Genomic DNA, 18,460 nt, shown 5'->3' with positions numbered 1-18,460 from the left:
TGAATGTACCAAGATGAATCGAATGTCGGCCCTGCTTTCAAGGAGGGCCCCAGCCTACTTGTTGGGCCAGGATTTGATATTCAGCCCCATCCCCTCTCGAGACCCCCAGCCTGCCGCTCTGTCCCTGGGGGCCTGTCTCGAGGCTCCAGGGGAAGGAGATGCACATGAGCATGGAGACCCACAGACAAGGAGCTGCACTCATCCCAGGGCTGGCCTGCGGCCAGAGCGCCTCCTAGGTGGCAGGGGCTCATTACTGCTTGTTGAATGAACAGGTGGTGCCCGGAGGCCCTGAGCCATTGGAGATGCCTCCTGCATCCCAGTGTGAGCTCAAACTCCAGGCTTGTGTGGACCCAGATCACTACTCTGGCATTTTTTAGACAGGATGAGAAGGGAGAGTGAAGCAGTGTGAGGCAGAGTTCACCACATCTGCTCCGGAGCTGGAACCCAGCACAGGCCCCGAGTGACACCTGGGGAAATGCTGCACCAGGATAGGTGCCCTGTGGTCCTTGCAGAGTGCCCCCAGGGATGTGCAGGGTCTGGCATCAGAAGCCAGGCCAGAAGAGGCTGCGGTAATCCAGGTTGTACGTCCATCTCAAGAAATTTCCATCGGCACGTGTGTTTAGAAGAGCTGTGCTTCTACCCAGGAACTGTTTTCTCTTTATGGGAGACAAGTGTCCTGTAACCCATTGTGACTTCATTGTTTGGTCAGCTGCGGTGGTTCTCAACCTTGGCTGCACATTAGACTCGCCTGAGGGCCATTAAAACTCCCGGTACCCGGCTGCACCCCAGATCAGTTAAGGTGGAAACTCCAAGACCAGGTATTAGGGTTTCTGTTGGAGCCAAATGTGCGACGTGACTGTAGTGTTGTCCGCTGTGCCCCTGCTCTCTCTGTTTCTCTGGTTTCAGCTCTCCACCTTCACTTGTCTCTGATTCTGATTTCTGTTGGCCGACGGGAAATTGGGGTGGCTTTGACTTGACCACGGCCTTCCATGGCTGCGATCTCTGTTGTAATGTACATTTGCAACGTTAGGAAAACATTCTGCTGAATGAATGGGTGAGCGAATACAGTAATGAAAGAGCAGGAGACAAAATGGAATTGCAGCGCTGTTTTGTTTGTCTCCAAAGTGGTATTTTACCAAGAGCACGTTTGGTTAGAGGAGGAAAAAGAGATAAATGAAGAATGTTATAGAAATTCTAAAGGGGCCTGCTACACATTCTCAATATATTTGGGGACGTGGGGACCCTGGTAGTTATTTTTAATTTTGCTTCAAACCTTTTGTTTTCACTTATGTAATAACTTTTTCATGATAAACACACATCCATGGCTCTCTTCTTATTCAATGATTAGGGTAGATTTTTACCAAATAAATAAAACAGAGAGAGGAAGGGAAAAGTGGGAGGGAATTTCCTCAGTTACCAAAGAGCTGGAAAATGGAAAGAGGAAATGGATGAAATTCGTGGAGTTTGAAGTCAGAGGAGTCAGAGAGGAGGCGAGGCTGGGTGTGGGAGGCTCAGGCGGGGCAGCCGGGGACAGACACACGCATGAGCACATGACCGCCCGGGAGCGGGGAGATCCTCTCTCTGTTAGGGTGCCCAGCTGTCTGGGTTCTCCTGGGACTGAGGGGTTTCTTGGAACGTGGGACTTTCTGTTTTAAAACCAGGATGGTCCTGGGCAAACCAAGACTAATTGGTCACCCTAGCTGCTGGCTGAGCCCCTTCTGGCTGCTTGGTTACTCATTTTTGTTTGGAGGCAGTTGGGGGCAGGAAAGGGAGTGAAGGAGGCCCTGGGGGGTGGGGGACAGGACGTCTGGCCTGGCAACCAGTGACGTAGATTTGAAGCTCCAGTGTCTGTAATTCTGGGTATGCCCTTACCGGACCCGTTTGTTCTAGGAAAGGATACACGAACAAGTCCCCAGGCGAGAGTGTGGGAGGAGCAGGGAGGGGTGGGCCTGAGGAGGACCTCAGAGAGACTGGCCAGAAGCTTCCTGCGGAGACAGCAGGCTTGCGCCTTTCTGACAAAAATCACTGTCTCGAATGTGTCCTTCCCCCCAGACTGGGACTTGCCTGAGGGCCGAGGCTTTGCCCTGCATCCCTGTGCCCTTGTCACCTGTGTGCCTGGTACACAACAGATGTCCAGCGTGTGTTTGCTGAATTAGATCCAGCCAAGAGGAAGCACGTGTTGGGTGTCTGGCTCTATGTTAAAGGTTATGAGTGTTTACAGAAAGACTGTCATGACGTTTTTTTTAAGATACCGTTGAGGATACAAAACATACACTCAAAGCATTAATAAGTAGAGAATAATATGAAACAAACTGTTGATTTGCTGATTTGTTGCGTTGTGTTGTATTTGGGTTCAGGGCTCACTCTCCAAGGCCCCTTCAATCTAAACTTGACTCAAATAGCCTGGTGGGCGAGGAGGCCAAGTAGCCACCTTTTTAACCACAGTAAGCCAGACTGAGCTTATATAGGGCTAGAGAATGACACAGAAGAAAGAGGGAAAGGGGGGCAGAAAAATAGTGAGTATCAGCCAGGTTATGCTAGGTGAGAAATGGCCCCCGATCGCAGCGGTGAGCAGTGACAGGTTTCTTCTCTCCCAGTCTGTGTATCCACTCGGGCAGCTGTGTCTCTGCTCCACGCCCAGTTTGGGGAGCCCAGGCTGAAGGAGCAGCCCCTTCCTGAGTCTGCGCTGTCAGAGGGATAAGAGGGGGTGTCAGATCTCAGTACAGCTCCTGACTGGTCCCCTGGGAAGTGGCGCACATCACCTCTGGGAAAAGCCAGCCACGTGGCCAGGTCTGATGTCAGTGGTGGGGCGTGTAATCCTCCGAGAGGGAGGGGCCCCACAGGGAGGCCGCTCTGATCTCCTTACAGTCTCTTTGCGATGTAGAGACCACTGGCTCCATTGGTGAGTTCTCACTGTCTCTACCGTCAGCTGCGTCTTAGGGCTTCACGCGGTTCTCTGGTTCTCTGGTTCTCTGGTTCTCTGCGACGTATTTCACACACCTTGATGCTGACACAGCAGCACAGACCAGGCACGTATCATCTTAGGATCTGGACGCCAGGCGACAGGCAGGAGGACACATAGAGGGGCGAGCAAATGGAACAAAATGCAGCCTGCACTGGGACCTTTGGCCTCAGCCGGTTGTGAAGCTTCCAGCAAAGAGGCTTTCTCAGTTGTAGAATATTATAAATATCCTGGACAGAGGGCACGTGACTGCACCGCCCTTGAATCGCCGAAGTCTGAGGAATTGTTTCTTATTTTGCTTTAAATGAAAATGTGATTCCTTCTTAAAGGGAGAGCTCAGATTCCCGATTTCCCATTTCCCTTCTCAAAGGCACCTTCTGTTTTGATTCCACACTTCAAGCTGTGAACAACCCGGGGACCCTGAGCGTGTCATTTTCTCACTGTGTTTGTCTCCCCGTCTTTACAGTGAGGTGCAGGACTATGCCAGTGGTTCTGAATTAGGGTGCATTTCAGTCTTCCTGAGCCCCAGAAACTTTGATTCAGTAGTTCTCGAGGGGATTCTGGGCGTCTGTGTTTTGTAAGAGTGCTCCCAGGGATTCTGATGGTCCCTCCAGGTTAAGAGCCATCAGACGAATGACGTAGCCAGGAGTGGACTTGACCTCCCTTCTGGCTCCCCTCTATCTGGAGTGGCTCTGGGCTCAGCCCTGGTGGAGGAACAGAGGATCAGCCTGAGGGTGTCATTTCTTCCCTCCTCCCTCCCCAGCCCCAGATGTTGCTGAGTTTCCGGGAAGTGGGGCACCTGACAGTCTGATAGTCCAAGATTCCATCTCCTCACGTTCTGCTTTCCCGTCCCTGAACGTACATGGAAGAGGGGTCTGTGCCCACCCAGCGCCTCTCTCACATGGTGAGTGCTCATAAACGGAGGCCAAATCCACCCTCATGATTCGTATTATAGAGCTTCCCAGCAGCCCACCTCTTCCCCTGGCTCTCCGACCTGCTGCTGCAGTCTTCGCAGCCTTCTGGTGTCCCTGTCTTGGTCACTAAGCCCAGTCATGATGCTGGGCCCTCCCTAAGTCACTGTCCTCTGCCTTGTCAGCCGGGCCAACCAGGTGGTGGGGAGGCAGCGATGAGTTCCCTTGCCACGGCAGTTGTGGTAGGTTCCCCCACATTAATTGGCGATTGGATGATGAGCTGGCTGGTCACAGGCTTGTGGATGGTGGTCAGACTCCCTGACGGCTCCCCGTGGCTCCTTCCTAGACAGGGCAGCCATGAGAAGTCTCTGAAAACGAGAAGGTGTTTAGCAGCTGACTCAGAGTAAAGGGGCAGCTGATAGCGAGGAAGGGGCCGAAAGAATCCAATGGAGACAGTAATTATTTGTGTGCTGGCTGTTTAATTTACAGAACCCAGCCCTGGGCTACCTGATATAAAACTGCTTTTCATCAACTGCCTGGAGAGCTCAGCAGTTTGGGGAATTCAGTGGAAGGACCACTGGGCCCCACCTGCCTCAGCATCCCCGACACCATCTCTGTGTTAAATGACAGCTTTCCTGAGTGGCAGCTAGTCTTCAAGGCATGAGAAGAGGACTAACAGTTAATCAAATCAGCGATGCCCGGCCCGCACACATGTTGTCACTGAATCACTGCACGGCCCTGTGAGGCGGCCGTTAGTCCCTTTACAGATGGAGGAGCTCCGGGTCAGGCAGGTTAAGTAATTCTCTTAAGGTCACAGAGCTAGAGGGTGGGGAACAGATTCAAACTCTGATCCTAAAGCCAGTGGGTTTCCCCCCATATAACACTAACTCATGTTTAAATAACTAGGTTATATTCTGGTTAAGAAGGTAAGGAAGCCATTCACGAAAGACCCCACATGGTGATTCCATTTATAGGAAACATCCAGAACAGGCAAATCCACAGACACAGAAAGTAGATCAGCGGTTGCCAGGGGCTGGAGAGAGGCCAGGGGGGTGGGAAGTGACCGCTAATAAGGATGGGCTCTCTTTGGAGGGTGATGAAAATGTTCTAAAATTGGCTGTGGTGACGGTTGCATAGCTCTGAGAATGTACTAAAAACAATTTAAAAGTGTACTTTCAATGGGTGAATCATATGGTATGTGAATTCTATCTTAATAAAGCTATTATAAAACGAAAGGGGGAAAAGCATGTATATTTGTTTCCTGGGGCTGCTGTAACAAAGTAGCCCAAACTGGGGGGCTTGGAACCACAGAGGTGTCTTGTGGCAGGGCTCTGGGGTCAAAGGTCTGTGGGTGTCCCCCCACCCCGGCTCCAGGGAGGATCTGTTGCAGCCTGTCTGCCCCGCTGGATGGCTGTCTTCCCCGTCTCTACACGTCTGTGTCTGCGTCCAGATTTCCCGTTGTATAGGGACACCAGTCCTTCTGGATTAGGGCCCACCCTAATGGCCCCGTTTTTAGCTTGATTACTTCTGTAAAGACTGTATTTCCAAATAAGGTCACATCCTGAGGTGCTGGGGTTAGGACTCCAACATGTCTTTTCTTGAGGGGGACACAGTTCAACCCGTAACAGCAAGGAACCGTGTAATATATTCTGAGAGACTTCTTTTAAAATTGTTAAAATGCTTCAAAAGTTTCAGCTTAACAACCTAAGTGCCCAGCAACAGACGAATGGATAAAGAAGATGTGGTACATATATACAATGGAATACTACTCAGCTGTAAAACAGAACAAAATCATTCCATTTGCAATAACATGGATGGACCTTGAGGGAATTATGTTAAGTGAAATAAGCCAGCGAGAGAAGGATAATCTGTGTATGACGCCACTCATATGAGGAATTTAAAATTATGGACTAAGAGCAGTTTAGTGGATACCAGGGGAAAGCTGGGGTGGGGGGTGGGCACAAAGGGTGAAGTGGTGCACCTACAACACGACTGACAAACATTAATGTACAACTGAAATTTCACAAGATTGTAACCTATCATTAACTCAATAAAAAAAAAAGTTTCGGCTTAAGTTTTAGTGTTTATTCAGTTTTCAGAGAAAGTCAATGATGTGAATCCAAGTAGGCATTAAGCCTGGGTACTCGAACCTTCCTGTTCTTCTGGAGCTTCATGGGGAGGTCCACAGGCAGGTGCGTGTGGGGGGCCACGCCTGGCCGTGTGGGGGCTGACCTGCACCCCCACCCCGTGCAGCCAGCTCAGGCTCGGGCTCCTGCCCGGCTGCCGTGACCAAGGCCAGGGGGCAGGTTCTGCAGTGGAGGAGGCCGTGTACCTCCTGCCGTGGCCGTGGGGAGGGCAAGGGGGCCGTGGGAGCCCAAAATCAGATTGCTGTGTGGTATCCTAAGGACACTTCGATGTTCACAGTGATGCCCCATGCTGGGCACCATTTTTCTGTTGTGGATTCATCATTCCCCCCACCCCAACGGCCATTTGTGAGACAGAAGGGAGCTTGACTGTGGGGTGCGGCTCCCCCTGCCCCACGGGTACCCCACACTGACCGGAGCGCCAGTAGTATCTTACTGGGCTCGCTCTCTGGCCCCCACTCAGAGCCTACAGGGTGTGCCTGCCCGCCAACGCCACAGAGCCTGGTGGCCTCGGCGTCCGCATCCCTCACGGGGCTGCAGACAACCTGTCTTGCCCCCATAGCCTCACGACTCCGCCTCCCCCTCTGGCCCGCTGCCTTTCAAAGTCCCACCGAGCGCCAGCTCTGAGCCCCGGCCGCACTGTCCGGCCCATGTGGGCACGTGCTGCGCCCGGCGCCTGGTTTGCTTGGCAGCCCTGAAGCTTCCCCTGGCCGGCCTGCCTCCAGCTCCTTTTCCGCTGCGGGGGACCTTTACCAAGAAGGCTCGCTAAAGGGTGGTGGGTGGACTAAAGGAGGTGACAGTGTTACCCAGGCCCTCCCCGGGCCCGCTGCCCCTTCTCATGCCAGGGGCTTCCGGTTCTGCCCCAGCCCTGCCCCAGGGCTGACTGCAGGTGTGTATTTCCAGAACTTTCTGTTGTTTACATTCTGCTTTGTCCTACTTTGCCTTAAGGTTCAGAGTCTCTGTGGCCCTCTTCGATGGCAGTTGTCATAGCGTGAGCTGCCCACATGGGGCTTCTTTATGCCAGGGTCACACGTCATTCAGATGGACTGTGCTGCCTCCCAGGTTGCTGGTTCCCATCAGCTCCTGGGCCCTGTTCACCTCCAGAAGAGTCAGCACTGACACTTAGCCGGTGCACGCTGTGTGCCGGGCAGTGTTCTCTCTGTATATTTAGAACACATGTGTGTACGTGTGCACGTGTGTGTGTGTGTGTGTGCCTCTCTCAATAGATACACATCCATACTCATTTAATCCTCACAGCAGCCTTGTGGCGTGGGTACAGTTATTATTAATCTCCTCTTACGGATGCGGAAACTGAGGCACAGAGGGGTTCAATGACTTATCCAAGGTCACGGGGCTGGTTAATGGCAAGGCTGGAATTGGAACCCTGGGGAAAGTGGCGTCAGTTTGAAGGATGAGCGAGGACTTTGATGCCTCGCGGCAGGCACAGGGAGATGGATGCAGTTTGTCTGAGAGAGGACATGCTGAGGGGCACTGTTACAGAGGGCAGTCTGGAGAAAAAAAACCTTTTTGTGCCCCAGTGTGATTTGGGTTGGTTTCAATTAAATTGGGAAGACTGGTGTGTGTTGAGCAACAACAGCTTGGCCGTCCACCGCCTGGGTGGCCCAGAACCTTCTGTTCAGCTGTGCCTTTGAGGCAGTTTTAGGTCACAGACATTCAGAACTGAAGCACCTGCCCCACTAACCAAGCTCAGCCAAGCTGGCTTCCTGCTTAAATGGAAGATCTAGTAGCTGTGAGCCTTGCAGAGCCTTCTAGAGCCTTCCAGAGCCTTGGCAGTGTGCCAGGGACCAATGGCAAGCATGTACTCGGGAGCCGTACAGAATGCGAGGACCCTCCAGTGCCTCTTTTTCTTTTTCATCTGGTCCTGCTTCTCTCTCAAACTCTCAGCCTCAATCTTGCTCCTTTCATAAAGCTCTTTTTTACAAGTTTCTTCCAAAGCAGTCACTTCCTTCTAGAAACTTCCATGGTGGCTGCTGTCTGTACTACACTGACCCTCAGCCTGCTTGTTTCTTGTCTCCACAACTTTTCTCCCAGCCAGAACCAAAGTCTATGAGGTTGGGGGTCTCCATGTTCTGTTTCTCTTGTGTTCCATACTTGGTGGTTTCATGAACATCTGTTGCTAGGAGAGGGACCACCGGGAGAGAAAGCGAGAGCTGTGGTGGACCACGGAGGGCGGGAGTGTCGTGTTAAGGGAGAAGCTGTCTTGTTTTGTTGAACTACAAGATGCATAAGCAGAATGGGGGCTTCCCGAGTGCCAGGCTGTTCTCGTTGAAGGTGAATGCACTGTCAGGTGCCGGGCTCCGGCTTCTCGGGTCTGGGGAGGCTGCCCCTGGATTGGCCAATGAACCCAGATGACGTGTTCAGTTAGGGACTGTGCAACTGTGAGGTGGGACCTAAACGTTAGCAGGATAGAAATCAAAGGAACCTGTGGCTGTGGGGGCAGGAGAGTCCTTGTGATGGCGGGGCTGGGGGCAGGGTCAGAGAGGACCCCAAGAGGAGGAGAGGCCCACTTGGCTTTGACAGGCAAATACCTAAGCGAGAATGTGTCTTATTCACGCCAAATCCACCAGTGCTCCTTTATGCGTGTCTTCTTGGCTGCCGGCATGAATGGCGAATGCTTCCCCTTCTCTCCTCTGTTCTCTGCACCGTGCACACCCTGGGCTTGTGGGAGTGAAGTTAGGGGAGAGGTCGCTTTAGGGCCACCTGCACAGCCCAGCTGGCTCTCCAGCAGGCAGGGCGAAGCCCTTCCTTGTCAGGTGCAGGGGTCAAAATCAAGAGCTCCTGGGTCCTGGGCCTGGCCCTCTAATCGCCCGGCTGTGTGGCCTCTGGGGAGTCACTGCCCAATGGTGGCATGTGATTTAGAGCTGATTTACGTGTTAGCTTATTTGATGGCAGTAACTCTGTGATTGGCAGGTGACATGCCCCAAACAAAAATGCTGCCACGTGTACGTATACAGTCAGTGCACACGGCACTTCTTTGGATGGGGGGCTGGACCCTGTTCCACACTCACGACGGAGGAGTTGGTGACCCAGGAGCGGTCTCCCCATGCGGGCTCCAGGCAGTAGCCTACGTCTCTTAAGACCTTCGAGGGTCCAGAACGTGGCTGTGAAAGATGAGAAACTGTTACCCTTTGGGGGAGTTTGCTGCGCTTGTGGTTCCTCTCCATTGAAATCAGGGCATGAGATCTTAATGATTCCAAATGTCTTTGCAATCCAGGACATCTAGAACAACTAGTTCTACCAGGATGGAGGTTTCCCGTGAGTGCCGAGCAGCAAATGAATCTAAGCCAATTTGGCTGTTCAGCACACATCTGGGTACTTTGGTAAATATCAGTGGCCTCCAGGACCGGAGGTGGATGAGGCTCTGTGTCCCCCTCGCTCCCCCCACCCCAACAGCCTCAGTACCGTGTGGTATGTTACAATGAAAGGAAATCTTGGACCAGAGCTTGCCAAACCCCTACAGATGATTTGAGGCGGCAGGTAAACCCACTTTTGTAGCTCGGAGGAGGTCTCGCTGCTGCCCTTTGGCAGATTCCCTCTGAGCAGAACCCAAGGGTATTCTTAGGATGGGACTGGCCAACCCGGAAGCCGAGTTCAGCAGCAGGTCCTCTGAGACGGAGGATGTGGGCCCAGAGGGTATCCTGGCCTCGAGGGCTGCAGGGTGGATGGGCTGCCGAGCTGGCCGGATCCCCTAGCTGGTTTATTCAAGGGTTCTGCCGCCTGTGCCATCCTCCTGAACTGGCACTTACTTGGACACCACTCATTTTGCCAATGAAAGGGAGTTCTCACATTTCCTGAGCTGATTAATGAGCCCTCTGGTATAGATTTCAATAACAATGTTCGAGGTGCCGAGTAGCCCTCTTTGACGTGTTGATTCCCAATTAGGGTATTTTAGAAGCTACTCAATTGCCCCAATGTATTGCACAGAGTTGATGGATGCAGGAGCACTGGCCTCGAGCTGTTTGTAGAAATGAGGTTCCAAAGTAAAGTGCCACACCATCAGCGCTCATGCTCAGCCCGGTAATCTCAGATGCTGTTCCCAATGGACGCCCAAGCCAACGCTGTGCCATCACCATCCGTGCCTGCTCTTCCAGGCTGCTTGGCTTCCAAGTGAAATGGAAGTGCAGCCAGTGCAACCAGGAGCCAAGCGCTGGGCCCAGGGCACCTGTCTTGTTTTGGTGTCTCACCAGCTCTCTGCCTCGGCCTCTGGCTTTCCTGTGCACAGATCTGGCAGTCCCAGGATTGCTGACCATGAGCACAGGGTCAGCAGGGACCACCTATAAAAGGAAGGAGGATAATGCTTTACTGAGCAGCTACTGTCAGTCTGCAAGTTTCCACGAGTGATGTGACACATGGGCCTGGCACCATGGCTGATGGGGCCGTGGGGCCGTGGGGCCCTGTGCTGTCAGGGCTGTGGCTGCATTCACAGGGACAAGCTTGGCACGCAGCATTTGACTTTTCACTCATGGCTGAAGATGGCATGGGATTTGGTAAAGGGTTGTGCTAGATAAGAAATCTAACCCAGGTCTGTTACAAGGGGGCTGGGGTGAGGGGCATTCTTTCAATCACGTGTGCTGGGTGTTTCTAGTCTTCTGTCACTTATGCAGCCAAGATAATACCGTGTATAGTTTGAGATTTCCTGCCACATTTCCCTCATCATTTGCATTCCTTGAAGTCACTGTTCTGGTTTGCTGTGACTCCCTAACTCCACGATGCACGGCTCTGTCCGAGCTCCCTGGACAGTAATCCCGCTCTGGCCCACTTGGGTGGCACCTGAGCCTTGCCCATTGCTGCAGAGACTATCTCTGTGCATAAACCTTTGTTTGCATCTTGGATTTTCTTCGGCATGGACCCCTAAAAGGGGAATTACCAACTCTGAGAGCCTGAGCATCTCCTCTTATTTTTAATACACAAATAATAAACAAGCCTGTGCCACAGAAAAACCAGAAGATACAAATTAGCAAAATTAAATAAATAAGAGGGGGTGGGGGGGTGAACCTGTTGGAACAGTCAGGCTTTGGAGGGAACACACCTGTGTTTGAAGCCCAGCGTGGCCACTGATGTGTCCGTAACCTTGGCGACTCAGCCTCTCTGAGCAGCAATTTCCTTATCGATGAAACAGGTAGTATTTTACCCATTTACCTGGTGTGTGGGTTGAGATAGCATATGCAAATGCCAACACTAAAAATACACCCAAGAAGTCAATTCCAGGAGAGAGGCCAAGTAGTAACCTACAGATGCCAGAGAAGCCTTACTAGGGGTGGAGGGGAACCCATGTGGACTTGCGATGCAAAACTGCAGTCAGTCGTATGCAGGCATGGGGTGCTGAGGGACCCTGAGGACTCTGGGTGACAGCTTTTTGCAAGCCCAAGAGGTGGAAGGTGGGATGGCTGGGGCCAGGCTCCTACGGGCCTGGAATGCCTCGCTGAAGATTTTGCATTTGTTCTGTAGGTAGTATGGAGCTAGTGTTTTGGGTTTTGTTTTATTTTGGTTTCGCTTTGTCTTTTGTGGTCTAGTGAGGGTGCTAAGAGTAATGCTCAGAAAGCAGTGTTTAGGAAGGTAAACTGGGGAGCTGTGAATCAGAAAGGAGGTGGCACAGGCAGGAATATCCCGGAGATGGCAGGTTGGGCCAACAATGGTCTTCCGGCTTTACTAATATCTTTGATCTACTGGGGCTTCTCCTTCAAGAGAGCTGAGCTGCACCCTCTAAGGAGAGTGGATGGAAGAGCTCAGAGCCTGAAGAGGCAGCGTGAACCCAGGAGTGCGTGGAGATTTTGGAAGCGAGCGTAAATGCAGGTGGAAACAATGACCCTAATTGTGGTTGGTAGCTTGTGAGCTGGAGCAGAGTGGTGTACGCTCCTAAGTCTCTAGTGGATAGTGCCAGGTACCCGAGACGTGGAGCTGCTGGCAGTCAGAGCTGCAGAAAGTCACCCGCACCCCGTAAGTCACACCCAGGCGCTTGTCTCCAAGTGTAGGAAACCTTTGAACACTTTGGATGGTGCAGCCCTTTTCCCTGGCATTTCCAGCTATTCCAAGCAAAACTAATTAGGCTTTTTTCCTCAGGCTTGTTTGTATACTTTGGAATAAAGCACACAGAAAATAAAACAAGCCCAGCTAACCCAGCAAGGCTAGTTCCAGAACCAGCAGGAGAAAATATTGTGATTGGCTGGTTCCCTGGAGGACCACTGGTACCAGTGCCTGGGGGTTGGCTGTAGGATGGTGGCCCTTCGCTCATCCCTAAATGGTACCAGCTTTTTGCTAAGCCTCAAGTTTACGCCAGCAGTGCCCTCTGGTTCTAGAATAATCTTGCACATCCCAAGCTGATGCTTATTTTTGTCCAAATGCTTGCTCGTCCATTATCCCAACAGCAGCCCTGGGAGATGCACAGAGCAAATATTTTCACTCAGCTTCTTTTCTCTGAGGAATAACTGAGGTTCAGAGAAATGACTGAGCCAGGACTTGGACCCGGCTGTTGTCACAGAATGTTCGCAGTTAGGTTGGAGAGGACCTGGAGGTGTTTCAGGTAACATACTGCACATTCTACAGCCAAGACAACAGAGTTCCAGCTTAAGGTGACTTTCTCGGGGAATCAGCTGCTTGGGGCCAGAACCAAGGCCAGGCCTCAGGCTTCCTAGTGTCCAGAGAGATCTTGCTACCAGGCCCATGCCTCTGATCTCTCAGGTCTCAGAGTGGATCATAGGGTGGATGAGGACTGCCTCTTACCTACCTGGGCTGAAAGTGACCTTAAGGAAGGTACAGACTTCCAACCCCCGTAGAGGTCCTCAGAGCCCCAGACCCTTACTGTGTTGCCTTTTTGTTTGTGACTTTGGTGGATAGCCGTGCAACGTTCTGTTGTCTCCTCTCCGTGAAGCCCTCCTGCTTACCTCATCCACATCCATCTTTCCCTACCTTTCACATCTCTCACCCTCACCTGAACCACAAATTTGCCATCTAAATTGTATCAAAGAATAGAGTCTTCAAAGAGGAATCCTCTTCTGCTTGAATACCTTCAGGGGTGGGTCGCTCACTGTCTGTCAAAGCAACCCCTCTGCTGGCGAAAAGTTGGAATCATTGGTAAGTTTTATTTAAGGGTTAACATCGCAGGGTCTGAAATGGGGACTCTCATTTTCTCCTCACGATTCAAATCCGTTTTCTTCCCAACCAGCTTGCACACCCCCGAGGGCAAGGTGTTAAGGGCACCCAGGATTTGTTTTAGTCAGGTATGGTAAGACATGCAGACGCCGAGATGACTGTCACGAGGAAGAAGTTTATTAGACACATGGATCCTTGGAAACAGGCGGCTCAGCACACCACACCAGACCACACGGGGCAGCCCCAGGATGGGTCAGGAGGCTGAAGGAGCCAGGGGAAGATGTGGGCAAGAGCCTTGGTTGTGGTTTCTACGGGAAGGAACAGGCGAGGCAGGGAAAGCAGGCTTAGGATTGCCTGGTTTGAATCATTTCAGTGGGCTCTGGGTGCAGGGGCTGTCCCAGTTGTCTGGCACCTGCGCTGAGGTGATTAGGGCAGGGGGACAGTGGCCCAGAGTGTGTGACCCGGCTGGAGGAGGTGTGGGGCTATGGGCTCTGATCGACTGGTTTGCATATGAAAGGCATGCTTCCAGGTGAGCAGTTTACCATATGTAGGGATTGGCTGACCCTGAGAGGGGCAGTCCCCCGGGTTCAGTGAGGCCACAGATATGAAAGCATCAGAATCACAGAAAATGAGACGGGGTTAATACAGGCAGGAACCATGCTGCCTTCTGCAAGTGCGCAGGTTGTCTGGTCATAGTTGGGGGCCCAGGGATTCAAATGGGAATGTCACCAGCAGAACCTTTTGGAAGGCCTTAGCCATCATTCTTGCCAGGGAGAAGACTGCATCGTCCAGATTCCCAGGGCAGGGATCCCCAGGGAGTTGAGGTTTCTGACGCCACCGTGCTGTTTTCCTCTGAAGATAAGCAGCCTCTCCTTGAAGGGAAATGGGGACAGTGCAGGGGGCTGTGCTGGTCAGAGGACCCCCAGTGAGCCCAGATGCCATTATCTGCTGCATCATGGGCCTCTCCTGCCTTCATTCGTCCTGCTGCCTGTCTTTTTAAAAGACCTCGCTGGGCCCTCCCTCCTGCTCCCTTGCCTGTGTAGTAAGGAGTTGCCTCCCCAGCAGCCCCTGACACAGGTGGTAATGACGGTTTGCTGCAGTCCCGTCAATGAGGGAATCTGCCCGTGCTCTGCCTGTGTTTTAAGCAGCACACCAGCTCTAGCCAACAAGACTGTTGCCTGCGCTGTCTCAGGCCAGCTCATGCTGTCTGCTGTCCTCTTGTTGCGCTGCTTTGGGGCCTGGGAACACACCCAGCCCCGGTCCCCATCTGTTGCAGACGTGCAGTGGCAGCAGCTCAGAGAGCAGCCGAGCCCTAGAAATTGCCTGTGCTGAAGGGGCTGGGAAACCCCTTCTCTCATGGACCTTTGGAGCCAGCGAGGCAGCAGGATTTTTCAGAGCTGGGAGCGCTGTGTGTCTCCCATCACTTGCATCTTGTCAGCCAGCATTTCACAGCCCTGCGCCTCTGATTAGCACCCGGGAAGAGGAGACCTCCAGCACCGCTTGGGCTGAGTAAGCAGACCTTCTGAGCAGGATTTCTGGATGCGTGGTGATTGCACGTCCCCGTGTGTACGGCTTTTCCCCTTATGATGCTTTGTCTCCTCTGTACGCAAGACTGATGCTGAATTGTCGCTTTGTTCTCCAGGAGCCTCTTAGTAAATTAAACACCCCCAGGCAGAACCGAATGTTCCTTCCCGACCTCGGCGCTGTATGTTTTCTTCTTACATAACTTTTTCTTGGTGATTTAAAGAGAATAACTAGTGAAGGTGGTGTGTGTGTGTGTGTGTGGGCGTGTTCATCTCTGTTCCTTCTCTGAGTTCAGTCCCTCCTCCCCCGCCCAGCTCTCGGGGAGCGGGAGCTGCCGGCTGCTGAGTGTGGGGTGTCCTCCCCACCTTCAACCCTGCCTTCAAGTTCCCTCGCTGAAATCTTAGCAGTGTCGACCTTCTCTCCCTTTCCCTGAGTCATCATTTATTAAATTTGTCCCAAACAGAGAAGGTTGGGGATGATGTGGGGGCCTCTGGGCATGGCCTGTGTCGTCCCTGGGAAGGCTCTTGACCACATACACGAGTCGGCTGCTCTCCTGCCGGAAGAGGGTGAGCTCTATCTAGCAAGAGTACTTGTTGCTTTTCACTTATGGGGATACATTGAAGAAACAGAAAATAGGAAGAGAAGGGGAGAGGAGGAAGGGAGAGAAGGGAAGGTGGGAGACGTCCTCCCCCGTGACAGAGTGGAGGCTTGTCTGCTCTCAGGTGGGGAGGAGGAGGGTGGCAGCCGAGAACCAGAAGCCCTCACTGTGGAAGGAGCCTGCGGGGCAACAAGTAGAGCTGCGGGCTGGAAGGGGCTGGAGTCGGAGACCCCGTGGGCCCCTGCCTCCACCACTGCTGACACTATGCAGGGGGCTAGGAGCAAGCCGCTTCAGTTTTTTAGTTTTTGTTTTTGTTTTGTTTGCCCTTCAATCCCCTCCCATAAGCCAGGGGCTGCACTAGTTGTGTGTGAAGAGAACTCAGCTTAGAGTCCATGATTGCTGGTATTTGAGTCCTGGTATTTGGGACGGACCTGGGGAAGAATGAGGCTTGACTCTGTGCTTCTGAATGTACAATCTAGGTGGGGAGAAAAGAATATTAGACAATTCAAGGCTCGGGGGCTAGAAGAGACTTGAGCACTGGCTTCTGGCCAATTCTAAGTGCTGAAGACAGCACCGGGGGTTGGGAGCAGCTGGGAGAGGACTGTGTGGAGGGGCTGGGGCTCAGCGGGCAGCCCTCTGTGCCGGGGGGACAACAGGAACGACACAGACAGAGTGGTGCCACTGGGAGCTTACGCCTGAGAGCAGGGCAGAGCCCAGCACCTGGCGAGGGGAGCCTTCCAGAGGCTGTGAGGTGCGGCTGGTAAGAGGACTGTGGGAGCAGAGGGCGCGGGACGGAGGGCTCAGCCGGTGAGGCTTCCTGGGTATACGGTGAACAGATGCAGCGAGGTTGAACCAGGGCCCCGTGGGCTCCATGGACCCTCAGCAGGCTGACTTCTGACTCTGAGAACAGCCCAGTTGGCTGACTGACCCGGAGAGGCGTGGAAACTTGGCCTGTTGGGTCTAGGACTTCTCATCTTGCCAGCTGCTGCCCCATTTTGCAGGGAAACTTCCAAGGGCTGGATAAATCTAAGGTGGGGCTTTTCATTTGTTTTTTCAGCCCAACATTAGACCTATGAGACAGGTGTAAACTCCTTTTTATAGAAGAGTTAAATTCATTCATCAAAGATAATTGAAAATCTAGGATATTTAAGGCACTTAATCGTGTCATCTTGCCTGAAGTCACAAGGGTTGAGCTGGGAAGTAAAGCCAGGTAGCCTGAAGCTCAACCTGGTCTTTATTGAGGTGTGGGGTGGGGTGGAGGGAGGCGGTAGACTGAGAATGGTGGGCCAGTCAGCATCCCAGGCCATGGGCTTCTCTCAGGTCTGGTCCCCAGGCCCGTGTTAAAATCAGCTCTTTACTGAAATAAGCTCTTGAGTCCCATGTGCCAGGCACTGGCCGTTCCAAGATGAATAACACGCTTGTCTTGACCTCATCAATTAATGGTCCTAGATAGCCGGGTATCGACCCCTGAAAATGGAGGTACAAATTTTGGGTTCTCATTCAGCTCGGTTGTTAACTAATGGAATCCTTCTTGGATTTTTCCAGCCTCCTCAACTACTCTTTCAATCTATAGACCTTTTTCTTCCTTTAGAAGTATTCCAGTATCTCCTCCCACAAGATGCCCGCATGGACTGGTCTTGCCCCATCCCCTTCTAGCAAACCCCTTTAGCATTTCCTCATACTCAGCCTGTGGGCTAGTACAGGTTAATGCCAATACTTTTGTCTTATGCATTATTCTGTATGAAGTTGCATTCAGTTAGTTCTTGTAGATTGATCTAATTGATAACTCCCCATGGTCGGCTCAGGTTTTCGTTTCTTAGAAGGGTCTGTCTCCATATCACCTTTTAAACTGCTATTAGCTGTTTATATTTTGGTTATATTTATTGACTGTGTATTAGGCACCAGACACTATGCTTGACATGCTCATGGCTGTTAATTATTTTAATTCTCATGACAATCCTGGGAGGTTTGCCTCATTTTACACATGAGGAAATTGAGGCCCTGTGAACTTGAATCATTTACCAAGATTGTGTAGCTGGTCAGTGGCTAACTAGGGTTCAAACGCAGGCTCCTGACTCCGAAGTTGTCCCTCCCACTGCCCTGTACGGGCGTGTGGCAAACGCCTGGCAGTGAGAAACTTGTATCCTAGCTGTCATCATGGCACGGTGACTTAGCAAGAAACCTAAGCAGGACCCACAGGTAAGTGGCTCCTGGAAAGCTCAGCGCTTCCCCAGGGTCTCACGTTCTCACACGGGGGGTGAACTCTCTGTGCTCCAGAAACCTTTTGTCTGCCTGGACCAAATTTCTTTCCCATGAGCCTGACTTAAGGCCCTAGAGCCCTAAAGGGGTTTAATGACAGACTGCAGAGCTCTCACCTCAATTACTAAAGTCTAAGTTACCAGAAGGGTATAATCGAATCTCAAGCACCTGACGCCCAAGAACCCAGCGATGTTCCCCGCTTGACCCCAGAGCTTCTCAGCACTGGGCTCGGGAGGCAGACTGGAGTTGGAGTCTGTCTCCTACCCTTTACTAGCTTGGGACCACGGGCGAATTATTTCATCTTTCTGAGCTTGATTTTTCTTCTAAAAATGGAGATAACAATAAGGCCTCACAGGGTTGGTGTGACCAGTTCTGGGCACATAATAGATGCTCAGTAAACAGCAGGCCCCTCCCTTTAGGTGAGTGTTCAGTGTGGAGGGCCCCAGCTGAGCCCAGCAGAATACCTCTCAAAGCAGTGCCTGGAAGGGACTGAGTTTTCTGATATGATTCTGTAGGTCTTATCCTTCTGATTAATCATCAGGAAGTCCAGGCGGGAGGGCTTTGGGTTCTGGTGGGTCCATCTAGTTCCCCTGCTGCTCCAGCCTGGCCAGTTCCCCACCTGTCCCTGGTGGTGGTCATGTCTGGCTGCTCCCTCCTGCCCCGCCTGGCCCGTGTGGGCAGTTTGCTGTCTCGGGCCGGTTGTCTGCTTTCTGCATGTGGTTCCCCTGCTATAGCCGGCTCCTGAAGGTCACGGTGGCATGTTTGCATTATCTTCCCCGGATCATAAATTCCTTTCCTGATTGCCTTTGGCATCTTTCATGCTAAGATACAGCATGGGGGGGCGGGGGCGGGGGCGGGGGTGGGGGGAAGAAAGGAGAAGAGAAACAAAACCAGACTTGGATTTTTGTTTTGATTTTACTTTGCAGGCGAGGTATGTGGTGGCATTTTATTG

At 52.2% G+C, this 18,460-nt stretch overlaps 1 protein-coding gene and 1 long non-coding RNA gene across 17 annotated transcripts in view; both read left to right on the top strand.

Annotated features, from left to right (window-relative positions):
- Window positions 1-18,460, top strand: part of PRKAG2 (protein kinase AMP-activated non-catalytic subunit gamma 2) — a 279,715-nt gene that overhangs the window by 34,587 nt on the left and 226,668 nt on the right. Inside the window, exon 1 of one of the 16 annotated variants that reach the window (XM_070616868.1) lies at window positions 14,169-14,636. The exons of 12 other annotated variants lie outside the window; for them this stretch is intronic. The gene's annotated coding sequence lies outside the window, so the exon portion shown is untranslated. Of the gene's footprint in view, window positions 1-14,168; window positions 14,637-15,026; window positions 15,218-18,460 lie in introns of those variants that run through there. 3 more of the 16 variants (XM_070616871.1, XM_070616886.1, XM_070616869.1) reach the window with 3 other exon arrangements.
- LOC103553143 (uncharacterized) lies at window positions 736-5,944 on the top strand. The gene is made up of 3 exons (XR_545404.2): window positions 736-818; window positions 3,726-3,866; window positions 4,363-5,944. It is a non-coding gene; the product is annotated as an uncharacterized lncRNA (long non-coding RNA).

This window comes from Equus przewalskii, chromosome 4, assembly GCF_037783145.1.
Source record: "Equus przewalskii isolate Varuska chromosome 4, EquPr2, whole genome shotgun sequence".
In the NCBI taxonomy this organism is placed as follows: Eukaryota; Metazoa; Chordata; class Mammalia; order Perissodactyla; family Equidae; genus Equus; species Equus przewalskii.
This window is presented reverse-complemented; position numbering and strand designations above follow the sequence as displayed.